This window comes from Diabrotica virgifera, chromosome 6 (genome assembly GCF_917563875.1).
Source record: "Diabrotica virgifera virgifera chromosome 6, PGI_DIABVI_V3a".
Lineage (NCBI taxonomy): Eukaryota > Metazoa > Arthropoda > Insecta > Coleoptera > Chrysomelidae > Diabrotica > Diabrotica virgifera.
In genome coordinates, this window is record NC_065448.1 from 104,389,787 (window position 1) to 104,413,105 (window position 23,319).

At 34.1% G+C, this 23,319-nt stretch overlaps 1 protein-coding gene across 1 annotated transcript in view; it reads right to left on the reverse strand.

Moving 5' to 3' along the window:
* Window positions 1-7,558, reverse strand: part of LOC114334214 (protein N-terminal asparagine amidohydrolase) — a 268,207-nt gene extending 260,649 nt beyond the window's left edge. Inside the window, exon 1 of the mRNA XM_050652704.1 lies at window positions 7,369-7,558. The gene's annotated coding sequence lies outside the window, so the exon portion shown is untranslated. The remainder of the gene's footprint in view (window positions 1-7,368) is intronic.
* Window positions 7,559-23,319: the final 15,761 nt, after the last annotated feature.

A 23,319-nucleotide genomic window follows, 5' to 3' on the forward strand; every position in this document is an offset into this window, starting at 1 on the left:
AAAGGCTGATCCCGAACGTAGAGTCGTGGTACGCCTGCGAGTTCAAGAGAGTAAATTTTTACTTTACACAATTTTTGACCGGTCATGGATCATTCAGGGCATTCACCCACAGGATCGGGAAGTCGGACGACGACCTGTGCCGGACCTGTCGCGTGAGGGAAGACGCAGAACACTGCGTTTTCCAGTGCAGCGTCTTTGCTTACGAGCGGGTCAGGCTACGTAGTAGGTTTGGCGACATCGGCCCTAACAATATTGTTAATTTTGCGGTCGGAAACAAGGCGGATTTCGAGGCCATAATTGACATTATAACCGGTATAGTTAAGAGAAAATCCGAGTTGGAACGACTGGAGCAGAATGGGTGAGGCGGGTCAACACAATAGTTGTAAAATAAAAAAAAAATATAAAAAATAAAAAAAAAAATAAAAAAAAAGCAAAATAAGAAATAATAAAAAAATAATCCGCGTCAGAAAAATATGACCCTAATTCTTCTAGGGCTCATTCTATCCGCCATACTACAGAACAGTCACCCAAGCCCTGCCGTCTTCAGGCAGGGGTTGGCCCACCTTCCTCCGTGTAGGAATCAGACTTTTCTCTATTTAGTCCTACCGTTTCTAGGCTGGAAAATAGACCCTTAAATGAACCAATGCTTCTGGTTACTTTCTTTCAGACAGCTCGGGATATCCCCATGCATCGCTCCCTAAGGAGCACGTCCAGGGATATTCCGGGTCGGAAGAGGGGGTGGTTTTAGTTGGTAGGCGGCTGGTCATGGGGGGCATGCAAGACGCACGGGCCATATTGTGGCTGGCGCGCCCTAGCGTGTTCTCCTTTCCTGTCCGAGTCCAACAGTACTAGGGACACCTTCCCTAGTCTGCTAAGAGCGTTCCACCTCAGTCCAAAAAAAAAAAAAAGGTTAGTAATAAATGAATGACAAAAATATCTTCAAGATCATGTAGGGGGGCTTTAAACTTTGATTTAGTAACTTTATGACTTTCATAATAATAATTTTTAACCGAATTATGAAGTCTTAAAAATGACCATTTTCGCGTTTTTCAAATTTTAAATTGCTAATAACTCGAAAACCTTTAACTTTAGAGAAAAATTACAGAAGACCTTTTTTGTCCAGAATGGTCTAAAAAACCTAAAAAAAATTTTCCGGATCAAAAATAATAATTCAAATTGATTAAAACAAAATTGTTAAAAAAAATTTGGACCACTTTTCGCGTGGGCGACTTCTTGAGCCTATTATGGGGTGTATTACAAATGAGACTATGCAAAAAAATCTCATGGGAATATTTTTTTCAACGAACCTGCCGTTTTCGCCTTATCTAATAGAAAATAGGTCTCAGTTCTGTTGATCTCTATTTAATTTGTATGATTTTTTTTCTGTGTGTTCAATGTCTTCAATAAATTAAAACAATCAAAACAAAACTAAACCACTAAAGGTAAAACTAAAGCTACCACTAAAGGTGAAACAACAAAGAGGTGAAAAAACAAGGAAGGAATGCTAAATAAAGGTACCTATATATAAAAAAGATGAACTGATAAACCGATAAAATTTGCAGTGAGCTCTACAAGAATGGTGGCGATGCCCTGCTAAAAATATTATATAGGTTCTAGGACGTTTCATCGCCGCCGTTTCGATGCCGCCAGTTCGATGCCGATGCCGGCCGATTCATCGCCAGTCAATTAATCGCTATCTGATATATTTCCGAATTTTCGACAGTTACAATTATTATTTATTTTTAGTATTAATTAGGAATTCTAAGAAATGCAAGATATGACGGCGATTAAATGGACTGGCGATGAACCGGCGGCATCGAAACGGCCGGCGATGAACCGGCGGCATCGAAACGTCCCATTCCGTATTGTATAGGATTTTTCTTCCTGTCTGGCAAAATAAGATCATGTTTTGTGAATGGTTTCAGGGCGTGATGTACCCTAAAAAAGGCGAACAACTCTAGTGTGACAATAATTACAGAGGTATAATCCTGTTAACAACTGCTTATAAATCCTCGAGAAGATATTAGAATTTAAGATTGTAACCCATTACCTATTCGTCAACTTCACTACCGCGTACGACAGTGTAAAGAGAGAACAGTACTATACCAATATATACGTGAGTTTGGTATACTAGAAAAACTTAACCGATGAAACAGAATGACTAACTGACAGACGAATGACTAACTTAAACGTCCGTGTTACGAAACAGGGAGCAAATTATAGGACTTTTGAAATAAAGCATGGACCCAGACAAGGAGATAACCTTGCTTACCTCCTATTTAATACTGCCTTGAAAAAGGGAGTCCCAGACGTAATAATTAGAATAGAGCCACACAAATCTTAGTATACACCAGTGTTTCCCAAACGGTGTATATGAAAGTATACACGGAATAAGAAAAAACATCAGAAGGTGACATTAAAAACGTCAGACAGTGACATAATAGGCCGTAGCAAGAGAGATGGTGAGGATCATTTCGTAGCATTGGAAACGGCGGCCGAAACATATTGGTAGGCAATATGTTTCGCTGGGTTCGTGGAATCGGTGTTTGACCACTCAAATTTTAATCAGGTAATAAAATGTAATAACTTGTTAGATTGGGTTTAATACAAGTTAGTTTTTATTTTAAGGTGGTAGGCGCAAAATCTTGGTCCAATGCTGTTTAAATGCATTTTTTTCAAATCCTAAAAAACTGATTAAGATTCTTGAAAAATTTAAACGCAGAATGAAAGATTGCATTTTGTGCCGAGAGCCTTAAATCCCTAAAAACGTTTTAATTTCAAATATTTCATTCAAAAAAAACTTTTTGTTTATTCTGATGGACTTTCGTTCCTCGGTAATAATGTAATCTTTTATTCTGCGTTTGAATTTTTCAAAAATATGTATTATAGGTCTGGATCCCGCGTATGAAAAAAAAGTTGATTAATAGCAAGCTAAAAATTTGTTAATAGCTTAAAGGTGTTTAGTCGGACAAACTTGGATATATGGGAACACTGGAACAGGGGAAGTTTTAATTGTGGAACAGGTTAAAAATTTGGAACGCTCAGACCACGAAAACGGCACATGTATTTTGTCCGACAGAACAGATTTAAACTCTCCGAAGAGAGATTAAACTCTCATGCAAAAGTCAGACTGCTATTTATCACCAAATGGGCGTTTTAATGAGTGGAACATGTAGAATATGTCAAATGACAGGAAATATGACAGCTGATAAATAGCAGTCTGATTTTTGCATGAGAGTTTAATCTCTATTCGGAGAGTTTAAGTCTATTCTGTCGGACAAAATAAATGTGCCGTTTTCGTGGTCTGACCGTTCCAATTTTTTAACCTGTTCTACAATTAAAACTGCCCCTGTTCCAGTGTTCCCATATATCAAAGTTTATCCGACTAGACACCCTTAAGCTATTAACAAATTTTCAGCTTGCTATTAATCAACTTTTTTTCATACGCGGGATCCAGACCTATTAGTTTCTTTAGGATTCGAAAATAATGAATGCATTTAAATAAAATTGGACCAAGATTTTGCACATATCCCCTTAACATTTATTGTTTTTATATTGTAGTAGTAGAAAACAATTTAGTTTGTATTTTCACATGGTGCGAGCATTAGGACATTTAGAATTGGACAATACGTTAGATCTTTTACATTTAGATAGGTATAGTAGGAAAAATGAAAGATTACCCATGAGCGATCATATTAAACAAATCTTTTCTATGTTCCAAAAACTACCATTGGTACAAAATGAACTAGTACCAGTACTATAAGAAAAGCTTATAAAAGTATTACGTGTACTTGCGTTGGCCATTTTCTTTTGTGACACGGTGACGGAAAAATACAGGGTGTTTGTTAATGGGTAATCTTTCATTTTTCCTATTGTATATAATTTTGAAGAACAGTTTTCTATTGCAGTAGCCTTTTATAATGCCCCAAAATTTAGAGTCTTTTAAATTGATATCTCTTAGAGACAGCTGTATGTCGGACACATTTTCGAATTCAAATAAAATTCTGTTTATTTCTTTTATTTGATTTCTCAAAAAAAGTGTTCTGTATTTCGTCCCTACTCAATCTGCCTTGTATGATACCCAAAACATTTCGATTATCTCCTTTGGCTCTATCAAAGATGAGTAGGTATAGGTATGGTTACAAATTTTTTGATTGTAATTGGAGAAAACTTTTTCATAACATTAGCTGTTTATGTTATAAGTACAGTACAGATCAACTTTTGACAGAGAAGTTAAACTTTTAGATTTGACTAAAAACACTTCAGTCAAAGTCCGAAAATGGAATTTATTTCCTACACCTTTGAATACAATAGTACATTGTTTACCGGGTAGGAAAAGCTTAACATTCCTGGACGACTGTGAAGATTGCTAAGTCGAGGCGCAAGCCGAGACTTAGCAACACAGAGTCCAGGAATGTGGCTTTTCCTACGAGGAAAACATACTATTTTTCCGCAAATCGTTTAAAATTCGACAGATATTGATTGATTTAAAAAAAACGCGATAATTTTATTCCCAAATAAATTGTGCTTTGAAATTCCTAATAAAATTACTTGGGTTACTATGGAAACGTATTGAGGTTGAATTGTCAAACTTGACGCTTATAAATTTAATTGCTGGTATTTATGTATAATTTATGTAGAGCACTAACAACTGTACGGAAATATCATTTCCTTACAGTAAGGAAATGACATTTCCTTACAGTAAGGAAGTCCTGACTTTTTCTTCAAGAAATTTTGACAGGAATGTCAAAATTTCCTGGCGATTTGCGGAAAAATGTATTATACAAATTATTGTTTTGCGCATAAAAATAGTTGGTTCATAATTGGATAGCACTAGTCGAAAAGGAACCAAGCGACATTTGACAAAAAATGAGTTAATACCACAAAAACATGCTCAGATATTTACTTTATATGTGTAAAAAAATCCGTACGTCTACGACAATCGAAAAGTCAGGCAGTTTTCTTTAATATAAAAAGACCCAAGCAGTAGTTTCTTTTATATTTTGGCAATAAATACAACCAAACGACCTGGAAGGCAGTTGATTCCTTTTATAATATTGCAAATATTGTAACCAAACGACATGCAAGGCGGTTGTTTTCTTTTATATTATTGAAAATATTTCAACCAAACAACATACATGGCGGTTGGTTCTTTTTATATATTATTGCAGTATTTGTTACCAACCGACATGCAAGGCGGTTGGTTCCTTTTATATTATTGTGGACATTAAGTCCTTATTCCAGTTTCTTCCAAAAGTTGCCCTTAAATTCTACAAAATTAAAAACGTAGAGGATTTTTAGGATGATATTTAATGATTTGGTTTCTTGCCTGACTTTGATTTGAACGCAGAAGAAATTTAATGAAAGATATATTCTGTCAAAACTTTCTATACTTCCTGTACATACATTTCGTTCCTAAACTTGAATATTAGTTTTCAAATATTGAGTATTGTTTGCTTGTTTAGAATTTTGGATTTTATGAGTTTTTTTAAGATTTTTCTATTACTCATCTTAAGAATAAGAACATTAACGCAGATATCTTTTTGAGAAAGAGAGATTAAGAAAATTTACGTTCCTACACTTGAGTATGATTAGTTTTAGAGAGTTTTTTTTTTGTTAAAATTTTTAGATTTTATGAGTTTTAAGATTTCCTATTATTACTTAATAAAATTAAGATTAAGAAAATATCCAAAGATATATTTTTTTAAAGATAGAAAAAACCATACCGCCTATACTATGAGTTTTAGTTTTATAAGTTTATTGTTTGGTTGAAATTTTCGAGTTTTCTTGGCCTTAAAAGTAAATAAATATAAATGTTTACCACAAATATCGTATTTCTTATTTCTATTCTTCTATATTCTATAGTTTAAAGGTTTCTTGATTAAAAAGTATTTTTTTTTTTTTATATAATTTATTAAGTAGATATTTCTTTTTTTCGAATATTATTATAGTAATTGACTATTTAGTTGGGAAATAAGCCACAATTAAATTGAAAAAAATAATTTCATTAACGTTTCGACGCCCAAATCGGTGTCATTGTCAAAATACAACTAAATTAGACAAAAATGTTGTTGCTTAGCAAACAATTCTTCTAATAATTTATTTAATCTAACTCATTTATATCGGCAATTGAGACATATATTATACATTTTAAAGTAGAAGACTTTAAAATGATATTGCCGATATTTATGAGTTGCGTTTATTATAGTAAAATTATTACAATTATTATAGTAAAGTAAAATTTTTAGAAAGAACCATCCTAGATTCGCTTAATCTCTAAGCAGAACCATATGAGTCTAATGGTTCCATTCCTAACCACCAAAACACTATCAAACAACAACAAAAGTTAACTTATGACAAAAAAATTCAATAGTGGCTAATATTAGCTTTCCAACGCGGTATTATACGGTAAAAAGTCTCTAATATCTTGAAAATTTCAAGGAAAACCATTTTTTATTTTTGTAACCTTAATTACTCAAAATCAACTTTTGGCGGTTGGTTTCCTTTCGATTAGCGCTCTCCAATTATCGTTTTTAAACAAGTTGATGTTTCATCGAAACCTGTCAAGTTACCTATACTAAATTTACAATCAAGACGCAGTAGAAATAAACAAACGAAAACACGTTAAATGCTACTAGGAGCACTCCCGAATCATAATTTACAATGTATATACATTTTATATCCCAAAATCATGATTTCCAAAGTTTATACATTGTAAATTATGATTCGGGAGTGCTCCTAGTAGCGTTTAAAGTGCCTTGGTTTGTTTATTTCTACTGCATCATTATTGTAAATTTAGTATATATTCTGTATAAATTAAAAACAGCATTTGTGTTCTGTGTTACATACCAAAATATTTTGTTCAAAAAGAACATTTAGACTGTTTGTACCGTTTTGTTTTAGAATGACATTTTATATAATCACAACTAAATAAATAGAGAACAAACGTCGTCTTTTTTTAATTACATAAATATTGTTTTGTTTTGATTATATTTATTATTGCAATATTTTGGTACTGTACTTTTTAAAAGTTGTTTTGGAGTCGAATCTTAGGTTTCCAATTTCTGGGGAGGATGGTCAGTCCTATAATATAACACAAAAAATTAAATTTTTTGTTTAAATTATAGGTACGTCTTTGTATTGGGGTGAAAACCAAACAATAGTAAATACCAATTTTATTATTATATCTTGATATTTACATATATTAGAAAATTGAAAAAGAAACAGGTTTAAAAAGTTAATCGAACGTTTATTTGAATTTAGGAACGCCATTGGTAATATTAAATCTAAATATCTCAGTTAAACTAATTGTATAAAACATCATCCAATTGATCTGTCAATAAAAATAGCTGTTGACAAACTGCTTACCTAATACAATAAATTTAATTAACCATCAACCATTCACGATTACAATCTCAAAAATGCAATCGAAATAAACCAATATCTTGAAAACTTTTGAACCAACTTGAAACCGTTAAAAAATGAGCAGCGTGCTCAGTGACTACGCAACAACAGGCGTCCGAACGTGCTTTTCGAGGCAACGGTTGTAGCAGGACTGAATCTAATGGAAGACATTAAACTCGTAGATGGAGGAGGCCTATTCGCATTGTCCTAGTGTGGCACATGAGCCAATGGGATTGACAGTCTGAACATACGCTGAAATGCGACTGAACCGTATGGTAAGAGGAACAATTAGTATAGAAATTGGTTTTAAAATATTTGAATTTGTTAGTAGAGTAACTACTTATTAGGAATATGCATACTAATTAATGGTTTTCATTAAGCAACAGTGTTGTTTTTATAATCTTGAAAATGTGAAACAACAATAACTAAAAGTTTGTTGTTTATATTTTTTTGCACTATGATTTGAATATTTTGTTGAAAGTGTGTAGGTAAATTTTAATAAAATAATTTAATATTAACAAGTAGGTACCCGTAAATATTAAACAATAGCAACTTACTCTTAAAATTATACTTCTTATTAGTTCGTTATTCTATTTAATATTTTTATAGAAACAGAAACTGCAGGAATAAATTTCAATGTTTGTAAAGATTTAACACTAGAAAGTCGGGTCGGAGGGGAAAATTTGGCCTCTGTTGCGATTTGAAGTTATTGTAGTTTTTTTTATTTGAGGCAATAATAATTTCATATTTTATGACTTTTAATATTTTGATACAAAGACTTATTTAGCACAAAAAAATATTGTTTACTAAATTTATTAAATGGTTTTTCTAACAAATCTACCATAGAAGTCTAAAGGGGTCAAATTGGCCCTGTATAAGTTATTATCGTTTTCTGGGAAATTCGACGAGCCTTTCTTTCAAATTCCTGTAGGATGGGACTTTCAATATTTTGCCCCTGAATATGACTGAAAATTATAAAAAATACATCAATTTTCATTATTACATCATATATAATATTGTATAATATATAATGCTTCCCCCCCCCCCAATCAAAATTTCAAATGATGCCCCTGCCTGAAAGTTTATTGATATTGTTAGGAATATTGTATGGTTGTATAAAATATACAGTGATGAGCGCGCTAATAACCGGCAAAATAATGCAAAAGATGGAAAACATAATACTAAGTTGTGACACAAAAGAAATGAAACTAGTAGAGGTTGGAAATTTAGCGGTAGAAACCTATAAATTTGCATTGTATTGATTGTTTCCCATCTTTAGACGTATCGGACGAATTTGGCAACTACCACTGTGACGGTGACAGTTTTAGTTGACCTCTGATACGTCAAAAGGTGGGAAACAATCAATTTAATGTAAATTTATAGGTTTTTATCGCTAAATTTCTCACCTCTACTAGTTTTATCTCTTCTTATCTCACAACAATATGTCTTAGATCTTTTGAGTTATTCTGCCGGTTATAAGCGCGCTCATCACTGTATAAAACATTTTTTAATTGACTGTCAACTTTTTGGAAATAAACGTAAAAAGTAGGTACAATATTTCTAACAATATCAATAAACTTTTAGGTACACATTGTATACTTATATAAGGTTCTTGAACTCCTAAGTGGAGCATAGAGCTTCAGTGGAAACGTACAATCGGGGTTCTATTTTGCGCTAAGGCCTTTACCTCATTTCATGACTTTCCTTGACCTCTTATCTAGTCCATGATGGATCGTCTTCAAGTTTATGCTGGGCCATTTATTTTCCTCTTTTCTTAAGGATTTCACTCTTAGGCAGTATTTGCAGTACTGGAGCTATTTTTTCGGAGTGTGTGACCGACCCAACACCATTTTCTGGACTTTATTTCATTTTCTACCCCCTTTTGTACGGTCAAGTATAGCAGATCTTCGTTTCTGATGATGTTAGGCCAGAAAATATGAAAACTTCTTTATAGGCATTCGTTAACAAAGACCTGCAGTTTGTCTGTAAGGGTTTTTGTCACTCTCCAGGTTTCACATCCTAGAGTTAGGGCAGTCAATGAGGGTATTTGGCTCCGAATTCCATCCTACTACATCGATTTACTTGATATTTTTAGATTAAGTAGGGAATAGCTCATGAAACAAAGTCTACCCTATGCTGACGTGCGCTTTTATTTTGGGGTGGTTCCCACCCCTTCTCGGGAGTGAAAAATGTTTTGGTTAAAATAGCCACGGAAGAGGCTAGGGAACCTAATTTTAACCAAAAACTGTTCTGTAATTATTTTTTGACAACTCAATACTTTTTGAGTTATTCGTGGTTGAAAATTGGCCATTTTCATTGAAAAATGACACCTTTTCGGATGGATTTTTGTGAATACCTTAAAAACTATGCATCTAACAAAAAAACTATATAAAATATTTCTGTAGGTTAAAAAAAAACAAAGACATTCGTTCCTTCATAAATCTTCTAGTTAAAATATAAAGAGGGACATGGTAGGTTAGAAGAGTTTCTTTTTTGCTGCCTGCTCAAATCGGTGTATTCAACTTGAAATAACAGAGAAACAGTCGATTTTAAGTGTATAATGATACTTAGAACTTATAGTGCTTGAAAAGACCTTTAAAATAAGCAATACTAAATGTCTAGTATACGATACTCTGTAAAAAATTGATGGCAAATGTATTTTAAGAAGAAATAGGAAGTATATTTAACCCCTCATCCATCAGAATTTAAATACATCGTTTACTTTCTACAATAGTTTTTATTATAGTGTTATTTATATGTTCAAAAAATTGGACTGGTTTAAAATGAACGGTTTTTGAAAAAAAAAATAAGAAAAAATTATAGAGCGCATTTTTAAATTTTCTTAAAAATCTTCTTTTCTCCATGTAACTCGAAAATGATAAGAGAAACGAAAAAAAGGCTCCACACAGAAATATAGGATTTTTCAGATAAAAATTTTCTTTTTATTTTTATTACTGTATCTCTTATCATTTTCAAGTTAAATGGAGAAAAAAGAAATTTTTTAAGAAAATTTAAAAATGCTCTCTATAATTTGGTCTTTTTTTTACAAAAACCATTCATTTTAAAGCGTCCAACTTTCTCAACACTATAATAAAATACAATAACACCATAGTACAATATCACTATAGTAAAAGGTATTTCAGAAGGAAAACGATGCATTTACATTTTGGTGGATGGGGGTTAAAATTACTTCTCATTTTTTCTTAAAACACATTAGTTATAAATTTTGTTTGCAGCATATCTTGCTTAGATTTAACGTAATGGACCTTTAATATAGCTCATTTTAAAGGTCTTTTCAAGCACTACAAAAGATATTGGTGACATTATACACCTAAAATTGACCTTTTCTCTGTTATTTCAAGTTGAATACACCAATTTAAGAATGTACCAAAAAACAAACTATTTTCACCTACCATATTTCTATTTGTATTATAACTAGAATAGTTATGGAGGCAATTGTCTCTTTGTTTTTTTATAACTCAAAAAATGTTGAATATAGTTTTTCTAGTTAGATGCATAGTTTTTAAGGTATTCGCAAAAAACCTTGGGAAAAGGTGTTGAATAAAAATGGCCAATTTTCAACTATGAATAACTCAAAAAGTATTGAGTTTTCAAAAAAAATATATAGAACAGTTTTTGCTAAGAATTAGGTTCTCTAGCGAATTCCGTGATAATTTTAACCAAAAAATTGTCCACCCCTGAGTAGGGGTGGGAACCACCCCAAGATAAAAGCACACATCGGCATAGGGTAGACTTTGAATTAGGAGATAAGTAGAGGCTAGGCCCAAAATTTCATTAAGATCCATGCAGTAGGATAGAATTCAGAGGTAATATCCTCTTCTTGCTCCCATTGACTGGCGTAAGTACCCAAGTAGCACCGAACGGGTTTATTAAGTCTTTTAAGGATGCTTTAAAACTGTAGAATAAAACCAAAATTAAAACCATTTGGTTTTTAAGTAAACTTTAAGGTTGCAATAAAGCCGCTTTCAGCATAAAAGGGCTCACTCTGAAAGAGGTCAATAAAACTAAAAATAAAAACCTTAAAATTTTGTTTTCTTTGTTCTCTTAAGCAACTGGTTTTAAAGCTGCTATGAAGGTGCTTTTAAAACCATGTTAAAAGACACATTAAGTGCAGACAGTTTTATAGTAAACTTAAAAAGGTTTCGTAAATGGAGACTTTTAAAGACGAATTACCATATTAAATGATTTTTTAAACCCATATACTCCATATAGGCCAACAAATTTTTACATGTGTTATGATAGGTACATACGCATTTGTAATCATAAAATAATAAAAAGTACTTAGTTATTTCGGACTGTCAAGGTAGAAAAACACATGCGCACCCAACTTTATTGATAATATTAACAAAAAGAGGTCTAAATAACTCACGGGCCCTAAAATTTCTGACTTTTGGCGATTAAAGAATAAAAATAATAAAAAAATTTAAATCCGAAAAATATTAATTTGAAAGAAAATTAATTTTATCTACAATTTTAATGTTTAAATGTTAAAATAAATCGAATTTATGACTTTAAGTCGCTTATTTATAATTTTTATGTAAGTCTTAAAGCGGGTATACATATGCGCTCTGCTCGGTGTGCGAGCCGCTCGCGCGCGGCATATTTGTTAGATTAGTACGTGTTTTCAAGTGGCACACAAACGGCTCACACACGGCGCACCACGATCTAACTTCTGTCGGCTTTTCAACAAATTCTTTGATGGTTCGCAATACCTATTTGAAGGGTTTGCGAGTGGTTTGTTGGTTTTGGGGCGCCTGAGTTGAATATTTGTTAGTAATGAAGTGGTCGGAAAGAAATATCAAACTTATTGACGTTTACCGTGGAAAATGAAAATGAGATGATGACATTGAATATACTTAAACATGTTAGCTTGCAACCGCAACTGGCAACCAACTTGCAACCATCTTGCAACCAACTTGCAACCAACTTGAAACCAACTTGCAACCAACTTGCAACCAACTTGCAACTCAACTTGCAACCAATAGGAATGAAACCATACAATAAGACAAATTATCTATTAAGATTAATTAGTCTTATTTGATACTTTTATTAGATACTTTAAAACTAGTGACAAATGCTTAACAGTTTTAAAGTTCTGGCAGTATATCTACAAGGTAACTTTAAAACCATTATGTTCTTATTTACCACAATAAAACCTTTATAAACCTAAAATAAAACTAAAATGTTTTTATTGTACTACTTGGGTAGAACAGACATGACATTTGACTGGGATATTCTGATATTTGTCCTTATAGTATACTCGCCAGACCTCCAAACAGGGTGCAGCATTCTGAATGCTTGTTGAGCTTATCGGACCCTCATACGAATATTGTCTTCCGTACCTCCGCTTTCTGTTATGATACTTCTAAAATACGTAAAGTTTTCCACGTCAATTCTAAGTTTTCAATTTCAATCTACATGTTGTTAATAGTAAACAGCTTGTCCTTTCTTGTATTAATTCTCATGGAGTTGGTTTACTAATATTCATTTTCAAACCTTTTTTATTGGCTTCAGTGGAAAGTGTTTCCAATTGGTCAGCCACATCTTGGAATCTTTGTCCTAATAGGAAGATATCGTCAGCGGATTCTAGATCGCTTAGACGTGTGGTTAACGTCCATTGTTCTCCTCTTGTGTCGGAGCTTAATTTGTAGAGAACATCGTCTACAGCTATGTTAAAAAAAGGGAGGCCTATTGGCATTGTCCTAGTGTGGCACGTGAGCCCATGGGATTAACAGTCTGAACATACGCTGAAATGCCACTGAACCGTCTGGTAAGAGGAACAATTAGTATAGAAATTTGTTTTGCAATAATTTAATTTGTTAGTAGAGTAATAACGGTTTTCATTAAGCAACAGTGTTGCTTCCGTAACCTTAAAAATGTGAAACAACAATGATTAAAAGGTTGTTGTTTATATTTTCTTGCACTATGATTTCAATATTAATTGAAATGTGTAAAATTTAATAAAACAATTTAATATTAACAAATACATGCTCTTAAATAATAAACAATACCCATTTAGTCTAAGGAGCGTAGGCGCAAAATTTCGGGCCAAGGCTTTTTAAATGCATTCATTTTTTTTTAATCCTGAGATAACTACTATGTATTTTTGAAAATTTTAAACGCAGAATGAAAAGTTGCATTATTACCCAGGGCCGAAAGTCCCTGAAAACTTCTATATTGTTTATTTTAATAAGTTACAGGGGCGAAAAAAAGGTAGTGTGATTTTTAATTTCGAATATCTCATTTAAAAAAACTTTTTGGTTATTCTAAAGTACTTTCGGTCCTTGGTAATAATGTAGTCCTTCATTCTGCGTTAAAATTTTTCAAATATACTTTTTAGATAGTTTTCTCAGGATTCGAAAAAAATAATGCATTTAAAACACATTGGCGCGAAATTTTGCTTGAATACTAACATTTGAGAACTCACCGAAAAAAATATACATTCATAGACCTGGATCCCGCGTAACAAAAAAGTTGACTAATAACATGCAAATTTGTTAACAGCTTAAAGGTGTAAAGACGGACAAACTTTGATGTATGGGAATACTGGAACAGGGAAAGTTTTAATTGTGAAACAGGTTAAAAATTTGGAAAATCAGACTACGAAAACGTTCCATGTATTTTGTAGGACAAAACTTCCAATTGATTTGTTACCATTTCATTAAACTCTCATGCAAAAATTACTGGTGTTTATCACCAACTGGGCACTTTAATGAGTCCAACACGAAGAACATGTCAAATGACAGAAATTATATTGGTGATAAATAGCAGTCTGATTTTTGCATGACAGTTTAATGAAACGGTAACAAATCAATTGGAAGTTTTATCAAAGTACACCGTACATCAAAGTTTGTCCGACTAGACACTTTTTTGGTACGCGGGATCCAGGCCTATCCAATTTCATAAATTTCTGTGTAGTCTAAAACATAAGATGTAATCATCAGAGATCCAATTTTAGAAAGAGTATACGAGGTATGTAAAAAATTATGAATTTCGCTCAATAGTAGATAAATTTTATCAATTTTATAGGAATTATCTCAAAAAATGTGATTTTCGATCAATAGTAAAGTACGTCTATATAGTTCACAATATTTCAATTAGAAGAAAACCCTTTTTTCAGTGCGTCATAGTTTGTCGAATTCGCTCTAATACATTAAAGTTGGAAGTGACAGAAACAAATACACCTTCGTGATTATTATACATGGAACTTCGAAAATTATTTATTCAATGAAGGATATTTCTATATTAAAGTGACTTATAGGTACTTATTGATGTATAATTGGTGGACAATCAGGGGTGTAGTCGCACATTAAGCATTACCGGAACGTTATGACTTTGTGATATTACTTGTCATTGCAGTGGTTAGTTTCAGCGGGGTTTGAGGAACCCAAAAAATCAGTACCGGAACGGAATTTCGGTGCGTTCCGGCTCCACTACACCCCTGTTGACAATTACAATACTCTAAATACATAACCAATCCATGATACGAATAAAGATAATTTGAAACAAAAGTTTCACAATTTTAACGGATAAAATGACAATTATAATTCTAGGTTAGAAATTTGTCAACGACGTAATTTTTTTTTTATTATTTATTACAGCAAATTTACAATCTATTCAGTAGTACAGGAGTATTTAGCAAATATGTTGACTGATATGTGCCTTGTGTCGGGTACCGTTCATTAACGGTTTTCCAAGTCTTCACCTAATCCCCAAGGTCTTCGGGCCAGGTTCTATTTAGACGTCTAGTAGGTAGTCGTGGTTGTTATAGTTCTCTGATGATTTGGCAATCGTTTGTGGAATTTCTGTCTTTGGGTTTTTTTGCCTGAAAGTCAATGACTTCTTTTATGAATGGAATACCAAGATCATTGTGTATGGTATGGTTTGAAACGTAACATGGAGCATTGGCTATTGTTCGTAGGGTTTTCGACTGGAAAGTTTGTAGGATCTATTATTGGAAGGTTTACTGCAACCCCAGAGTTCAATTCTGTAAGACCAAATAGGTTTGAGGATGGTCTTGTAGATCAGTATTTTATTCTCGACTGATAGTTTTCACTTATTTCCAAGTAGCCAGTACACTTGTCTAACTTTTATATTTAGCTGTGTCCGTTTGGCTTTGATATGAGCTTTCCAAGTAAGCTTCTGATCTAGATGCAGCCCTAAATATTTCACTTCAGATTTTTGTGGAATTGGTATATTGCTGATGTGTATTTGAGGACATGTTTTTCTTCTTGTTGTGAAAGTAACTGCTGTCGATTTTTCGGCGTTAACTTTAATCTTCCATTGTTTAAGTCAGGTTTGTAGCGCATTTGTAGGTAATCATGAAGTTTATTTGCAGCAATTTTAGGATCTGCGTCTGAAGTTAGAATTGTTGTATCATCAGCAAAAGTAGACATTAGGCTATCATTATTGGTAGGTATGTCTGCTGCGGTATAGGACGTTTCATCGCTGCCGGTTCATCGCTGCCGTTTCGACGCCGCCGATTCATCGCCAGTCCATTTCATCGCCATCCGTTTCATCGCCGTCCGTTTCATCGCCAGTTAGTCAGTTGATTTTGTATTATGGGAGATAACTCGACACGACATTAAATTCAGTTCAAAACTTATTTTAATTAAACAGATAAAAAATATTATTATATTTACTGTTCTATTTCTACTTCCCCTAAATTTTATACTAAACAGTACTAAATTTCTAGTGTTAAATGGCCTTTGTAGAAATAATATGTTTAAATTTATGTAGTGCTAGGTTGGGTTAGGTTAGGTTAGGTCATTTTCTAGAATTCCTAATTAATATTAATATTAAAAATAAATAATAAATGTCACTGTAGAAAATTGGTTGGAAATTCGGAAATAAATCAGTTAGCGATTAACTGACTGGCAAAGAATCGGCTGGCGATGAATTGGCGGCGATGAACTGGCGACGATGAAAGGTCCTAGACCCGTCTGCTGTATAGAGGAGGTATAGGAATGGGCCAAAAACACTACCTTGGGGGACTCCAGAATGGGTAAGATAAAGGTTTGATGTTGAAGCGTTAACTTTGACATGAAAATATCGTTCGTTGATGTAGGATTTGAGAATGAGATATATTTGGTTAGGCATGTGTGTTTTCAATTTATATAAGAGACCGTCGTGTCAAACCTTGCCAAATGCCTGCTTTACGTCAAGAAAAGCAGAGGCGCATATTTTCTTCTCTTCCAAGCAGCTTTTTATTGTGTTAATGATTCAATGGCATTGCTGAATGGTGGAGTGATGCTGACGGAAACCAAATTGATGCTGTGATATAAGTTCATCGACTTCAACAAGATCTTGAATTCTATTCAGAATGTCTTTAAATACCTTAGACATAACAGGTAGTAAGCTAATGGGATGGTATGAATTAGATTCAGTAGGTGGTTTACCTGGTTTAGCAATCATCATAATTTGGGCAAATTTCCATTGTATAGGGTAATAACATATTCGTGGCATTGAGTTGTAAATTATTGTTAGTAGGACGACAGCTTTTCTAGGCAAGTGTTTTTAAAGTTCTCCCAGTGTAAGGTCTGCGAATTTCTGTGGGTGAGAATGTTTTGACAGGAGGCGATAGTTGGCAGGGAGCGCTTAGAAAGTTTTTGATCGCTTCGTCATTTGCATTGTCGAAGAGGTCAGGTGTAAAAACATTTGCAAGGTGTTCTGCAAACTCATTAGCTTTTTCTTTGACAGATTGAGCCCAATCTTCTTCGAATTTTCCAATTGGTGGTATGGGTGTACCCGCCTTGCCAGCGTGGTGTTTCAAGGCAAATACCTCCCAACAAAATGTCAGATTTTAAAACAGAAGCGGATTTACCCCAGGTGAGTATAGCTAGCAAGAAATCGAAACTCTTACACTGATTTATCAGTCTGTCCCAAGAATTCTGAGGGGACAAAAAACTGACGACGCGAAAGACGAAAAAACCTTTAACACTCTTTATCTGTACCTACAATGCCAGAATATTATTATCTGAAGAAAAAGTTACTGAAATGGAAATCGAGATATCAAAAGTAAAATGGGATATCACTGGAGTCAGTGAAGTAACACGACATGGAGAAAACCTGACAACACTAAAATCAGGGCATATATTTTACAGTATCGGTAGTGAAACTGAATCAATCGGGGAGTCGGTTTCTTTATACACAAAAGTCTTGCAGATGACAGAGTAATTACAAGAAGCATATCCACAAGAGTAGCCGATTTAATCGTCAAGGTCAACCTAAGGTACAAAATAAACATTATTCAGGTATACGCCTTAACAACGGAACATCCGGATGAGCAGATTGAAGACTTTACGATGATATCTCAACGTCAAAGGGAAGATCAAACGAACTTGGAAGCCGCCGCATCACGCAAAATTATCAACCAGGATTCAGAACTCATGCCAGAAGTAACATTAAGCGAAATCCAGGACGAAATGAAAAATTTGTAAAACAACAATGAGCCAGAAGAAGACGTAGTCGTAATAGCAGCTATAAAGATGGGCGGACGTGCCCTTCTCAACCAAATAAAAAATTTGTTTAACCTTTGTCTATGAGACTGTTGCATACCGGAAACATGGAACAATGCATTAACAATTTTACTATACAAGAAAGGAGACAAGGCGCACCTAGAAAACTATAGACCAATCAGCTTATTGAACCACATCTATAAAATGTTTATCCGAATAATTATGACCAGAGTAGAAAAGAAGTTGGATTTCTACCAGCCCCGAGAACAAGCTGACTTCCGCTCAAAATTCGGAACAAACGATCACCTACAAACAGTAAAAACCTTAATAGAAAAATCGATAAAATATAACAGACCACTGGTACTTATCTTCGCAGACTTTCACAAAGCCTTCGACACTGTGGAATTAGACAGCATTATTACTGCTCTGAACAATATTAGAATAGACTACCGGTTTACAAAGTTAGTTCAAACATTACACCAAAACGCCACAATGCGTGTAAAACTACATGATACCACCAGAAAAATTCATATTAAGCGAGGTGTGAGACTGGGCGATACTCTCTCACCTAAATTATTTATAACTGTCCTCGAATACGCCTTTAAAATGCTAAAGTGGGAAAATAGAGGAATAAAAATAGATGGAGAATTGCTCAATCATTTGCGTTTTGCCAAAGATATAGTACTTATTACCGAAGATCTGGGTGAAGCTCAAAAAATGCTACAAGAATTATAAAACGTATCTTCAACAATAGGTCTAAAAATAAACATCAGTAAGACCAAATTTATGACAAATTTAGTTCCCAGCGAACACCTAACCATCCAAAATTAAGTGGTAGAGTTGACAGAAAAGTACATATATCTCGGCCATAAAATCAGAATAGGCAAGGACAACGGGATCTAGGACGTTTCATGGCCGCCAGTTCAACGTCGCCCTTTCGATGCCGCCAATTTATCGTTGGTCGATTCATCGCCGGCCGATTCATCGCCGGCCGATTTATCGCCGGCCGATTCTTCGCCGTCCGATTCATCGCCGACCGATTCATCGCCGGCCGATTCATCGCCAGTCAGTTAATCGCTAACTGATTTATTTCCGAATTTCCGACCAATTTTCGACAGTTACATTTATTATTTATTTTTAATATTAATTATGAATTCTAGGAAATGACCTAACCTAACCTAACCCAAACTTACACTACATAAATTTAAACAAAATATAAGTATATTTCCACAGAAGCCATTTAGTACTATTTAGTATAAAATTTAGGGGAAGTAGAAATAGAACAGTAAATTTAATATTATTATATATCTTTTTAATTGTCATAAGTTAAATTTAATTTAACGTGGTGTCGTGTTATCTCCCATAATACAAAATCAACTGACTAACTGGCGATTAAAAGGACGGCGGTGAAACGGACGGCGATGAAATGGACTGGCGATGAATCGGCGGCATCGAAACGGCAGCGATGAACCGGCGGCGATGAAACGTCCCATTCCGGGATAATCAGACCTGCGAATTTCAACGACGAGTAACACTTGCTTGGGTGGGGTATGATTCACTAAGAGACATCTTTAAGAGCAACATCCCGATAGCTATGAAACGGAAGACATTTGATTAATGTGTTCTTCCTATTATGACATATGGAGCAGAAACTCTCACGCTCACAAAAACAAGAGCACTAAAAATGCGAATGGCACAAAGGCGCATGGAAATATCGATTCTCGGCGTGGCAAAAAAAGACAAAATAAGAAACCAAGACCTAAGGAAAAGAACAGGTATCACTGATGTCGAACGTATAGCCAAACTGAAATGGAATTGAGCAGGTCACATAGCGAGACTGAAAGACTCAAATTGGACCAGAAAACTAATTGACACGCTGGATGGACGACATTAACGGATATATAAGAAATGGCAACAAGACGCACAAAACCGTGGAGAGTGGCGAAAAATGGGAGAGACCTATGTCCAGCAATGGACAGAAGAGGTTTCATGATGATGATGATGGTATAGGTGTAGTCAGTCTCTTAAATTTTTTAGTCGCTCGCCACCAATTTCACGCATGGTTACCCATTCTCTGACTCCCATCTTCTTAAGTCCTCGACTATCTGGTTCTCCCATCTAGTTTTGGGTCTTCCTCGTGGTCTGCCTCATACAGGTCTCCATTTGTAAATTTTCTTGATAAAGGCTTCTGGATTCCTCCTTTCTATATGTCCCATCCATCTGAGTCTCTGTGCCTTGTTAGATCTGACGATGTCTTCTCCTCTTAGAAGTTCTCTTACTTCGTGGTTCATGAGTTTTCTAAATTCATTATTATCTAAGTTTAGTGGGCTTGCCATCCTCAGAACTATTTTGATTTCTAGGATCCTCAATCTTTCTTCCTCTTTCAGTGTCAGACACATTACTTCAGCACCATATGTGATTACTGGTCTAATTGCTGCTTTGTAAATTTTCAGTTTAGTATTCTGAGTAAGCTTCGTATCTTTGAGAAAGTTATTGTATTTCCAGTAGGTTCTGTTTCCTGCCTGGATTCTTTCATTAACTACGATGCTTCTATTGTTAGTTCCAGTAACTGAGACTCCAAGATATTTAAAGTGTTCTACCTTTTCACATTCATATTTACCCATATTTAAACTTGTCACATTAACCGGATTTTTTCTTGGGCATATTAGGTATTTTGTTTTGTTTTGATTTATTTCTAAACCACTTTTGGATGCTTCCTTGCCTAATTTCGTAAATTATTCCTTTAAACTGTTTAGGTTTCTGCTAATTAATGCTATGTCATACGCCACAAGTTGCGACGTCGATGTAATAATTGACATTAAATAGTGACGTTGATAGAGAGTCGCCTTGTCGTATTCCACTTTCTATTTCAATATTTTTGGTGATTCCGGTGTCTGTAATTATTGCTGCAGTCGATCCTTCCATTGTCATTTTCGTAAAATTTATGTTTCATTGGTATATCTATGTAGGTTTTTCTTGTCTTCTATCAGGTCGGGCCTTGTTAAGCTGTCAAAGGCTTGCTTGAAATCTATTAAAAGGATGTGTAAGTCAATATCATGTTCGTAACATTTCTCCATTGACTGTGTGATTATGTGAACTGCGTCTATTGTTGACCTTCCCTCTCTAAATCCATGCTGGTAGTCTCCAATTTTAGTTTCAATGTATTTTGAGAGTTTTTGTCTGATTAATGATGTTAATATTGTGTAGGAGCTATTTAACAGTGTTACTCCTCTATAGTTGTTGCATTTTGTGGTGTCCCATTTCTTTAGAATGGGGAATATTTATCCAGTTTTCCATTCTTCGGGCATTCTTTCTTCTTCCCAAATCCTTATTATTAGGTTGTATATTTTCCGTTGTAGTTCTTCTCCGCCTCGTTTTATTAGCTCGTTTGGGATTTCATCTGGACCTTTTGCTTTCTTTTGTTTTAGGTTTCTTATCACACGTAAACTTTTGACGATTTCATCATCAAGGTCTGTTTCGTCTGTATATTCGAGAGAACTTTCTCTCGCCTTAAATAACTCTTCGTAGTATTTCTCCCATATTTTTATATCAATCTTAACTGTTGGTTTCTTCTTGTTTTGTGATTTTATACATTTGTAAAGATTTGCATTATTCTCGCTATTTACTTCCAACTCTTCTAAAACTTCATCAATTTATATCTTTTTTTTATTTGTACAGCATTTGTCTGAGTCTTTATTTTTTCTCCTATACTCTTCCAAATCTTCTCTACCTTTCTTCAGCCATTTCTTTCGAGCTAGATTTTTTCCCTGGTTGCTGTTTCGCAGTCTTCATCATACCATTATTTTTGACTTTTTATTTGTTTGTAGCTTATTACTTTTTCTGCTGCTATCAAAATGTGAACTTCTTCTTCTTTCCACGTTTCTTCTATGTTACTAGGGTTCGAAACTTTTAAATTTGCTTAAAAATCTTTAGAATAATCTTTCGGAACAGTATCCGAATCTAGTTTCCTTATGCTACAATTGTTTCTTTTCGTGTATTCCTTTGTGTCTTTAATTATTTTCATTTCCATATTTCCTATTACTAAGAAATGGTCAGAATCTACATTTGCACCACGATACGACCTGACATCTTGAATTGTTCTCCTCCACTTTTTTGAAATCAAAATATGATCTATTTTATTACCCTCCCCGGTATTAGTCATGTTACCTTATGTTCTTTTTGTGTTTGAAGTGTGTGCTCATTATAAATGTGTCTGTTGCTGCTGCTAGGCTACAAAGCATTCTCCCATTAGTATTTGTAATTGTGTAGAGAGTTTCCTTACCAGCAACGTCCTTGTTTATATCTGCCTTTCCTATCATTGCGTTGAAATCACCTAGTAAAATTAATATGTCATTCTTGCGTATATTTTCATACATTTCTTCGAATTTCTCGAAAAGATTTTTGTCTTCATCTTTCGCATTCTAGGTGGGAGCATATGCATTAATGAATGTTAAATTATATTTCTTGTTCTTTATTCTGACATAAGATAATCTTCCACATATTGCTTTGAAATCTCTCACCTTGTCCCTTAGTTTGCTGCAAATTAGGAAGGCTGTACCATTATGTCCTTGTTTGGTATCTCCGGAATAGAACACTGTGTAGTTCTTTTTTACTATTGCTCCTTCATCTTTCCATCGAATTTCTTGTAGTGCTCTAGATTTCGTTCTTGTACTTTTCCATCTTATTCGCCAGCTCTTCCATTTTTCCTGCACTTAATAAAGTCTTAATATTCCATGTTCCTATTCTTATCCTGTTAGTTTTTCTTTTACTTCGATTTTTTTGTTCTTTGTTTTTTATTATACTCTTTACAATCGTTTGCTTATTCATAGCCAATTTTTGTTCCTGGTTTTTATTATTTGCTGAATTATTTTCTAGTTTTTTTGGAGTACTGTTTAGCTTCGTTATTCTTGCTATATTATCTTCTGTGCTTGGGCTTTCCATGGAAGATCTTTGACTAACTTTCTTAGCATTATTTTTATTTTCCTGTGATCTAGTGTCTTCTTCAATTGTTTTTCCCAGTGGACATATTTCTTTTGCCGGTTCATTTACCGTCTTTGCTTTGAAGTTGGTCGAGTGAATACCGTTCTCCGTTTATGCATAGTGTGTTGTATCTTAAATGTGCCAGGTATCCTTCCTATCTTGCTTTTTTCATATTTATGCTCCGTGAGTTGTTTTCTTTCGGCGATTATTTGCTTTGGGATGATATTTACGTTAAGATATTTGGACCCTTTCAGTACATCTGTTCTCTTAGTTTCGCTCCTTATTTCGATCAGCATAGGTTTGTTTTTTATTTTTTTCCATTTTGCTTTTAAGGTGTGCATAATCTTCTCATTGTTCTTTCTCTATCCCTTGTACTACTAGGTTCTTCCTTATGATGTTCCTTTCTAGGATTTCTATTCTTTTTATTTGGATTTTAATTGTTTCTTTCATCAACCAG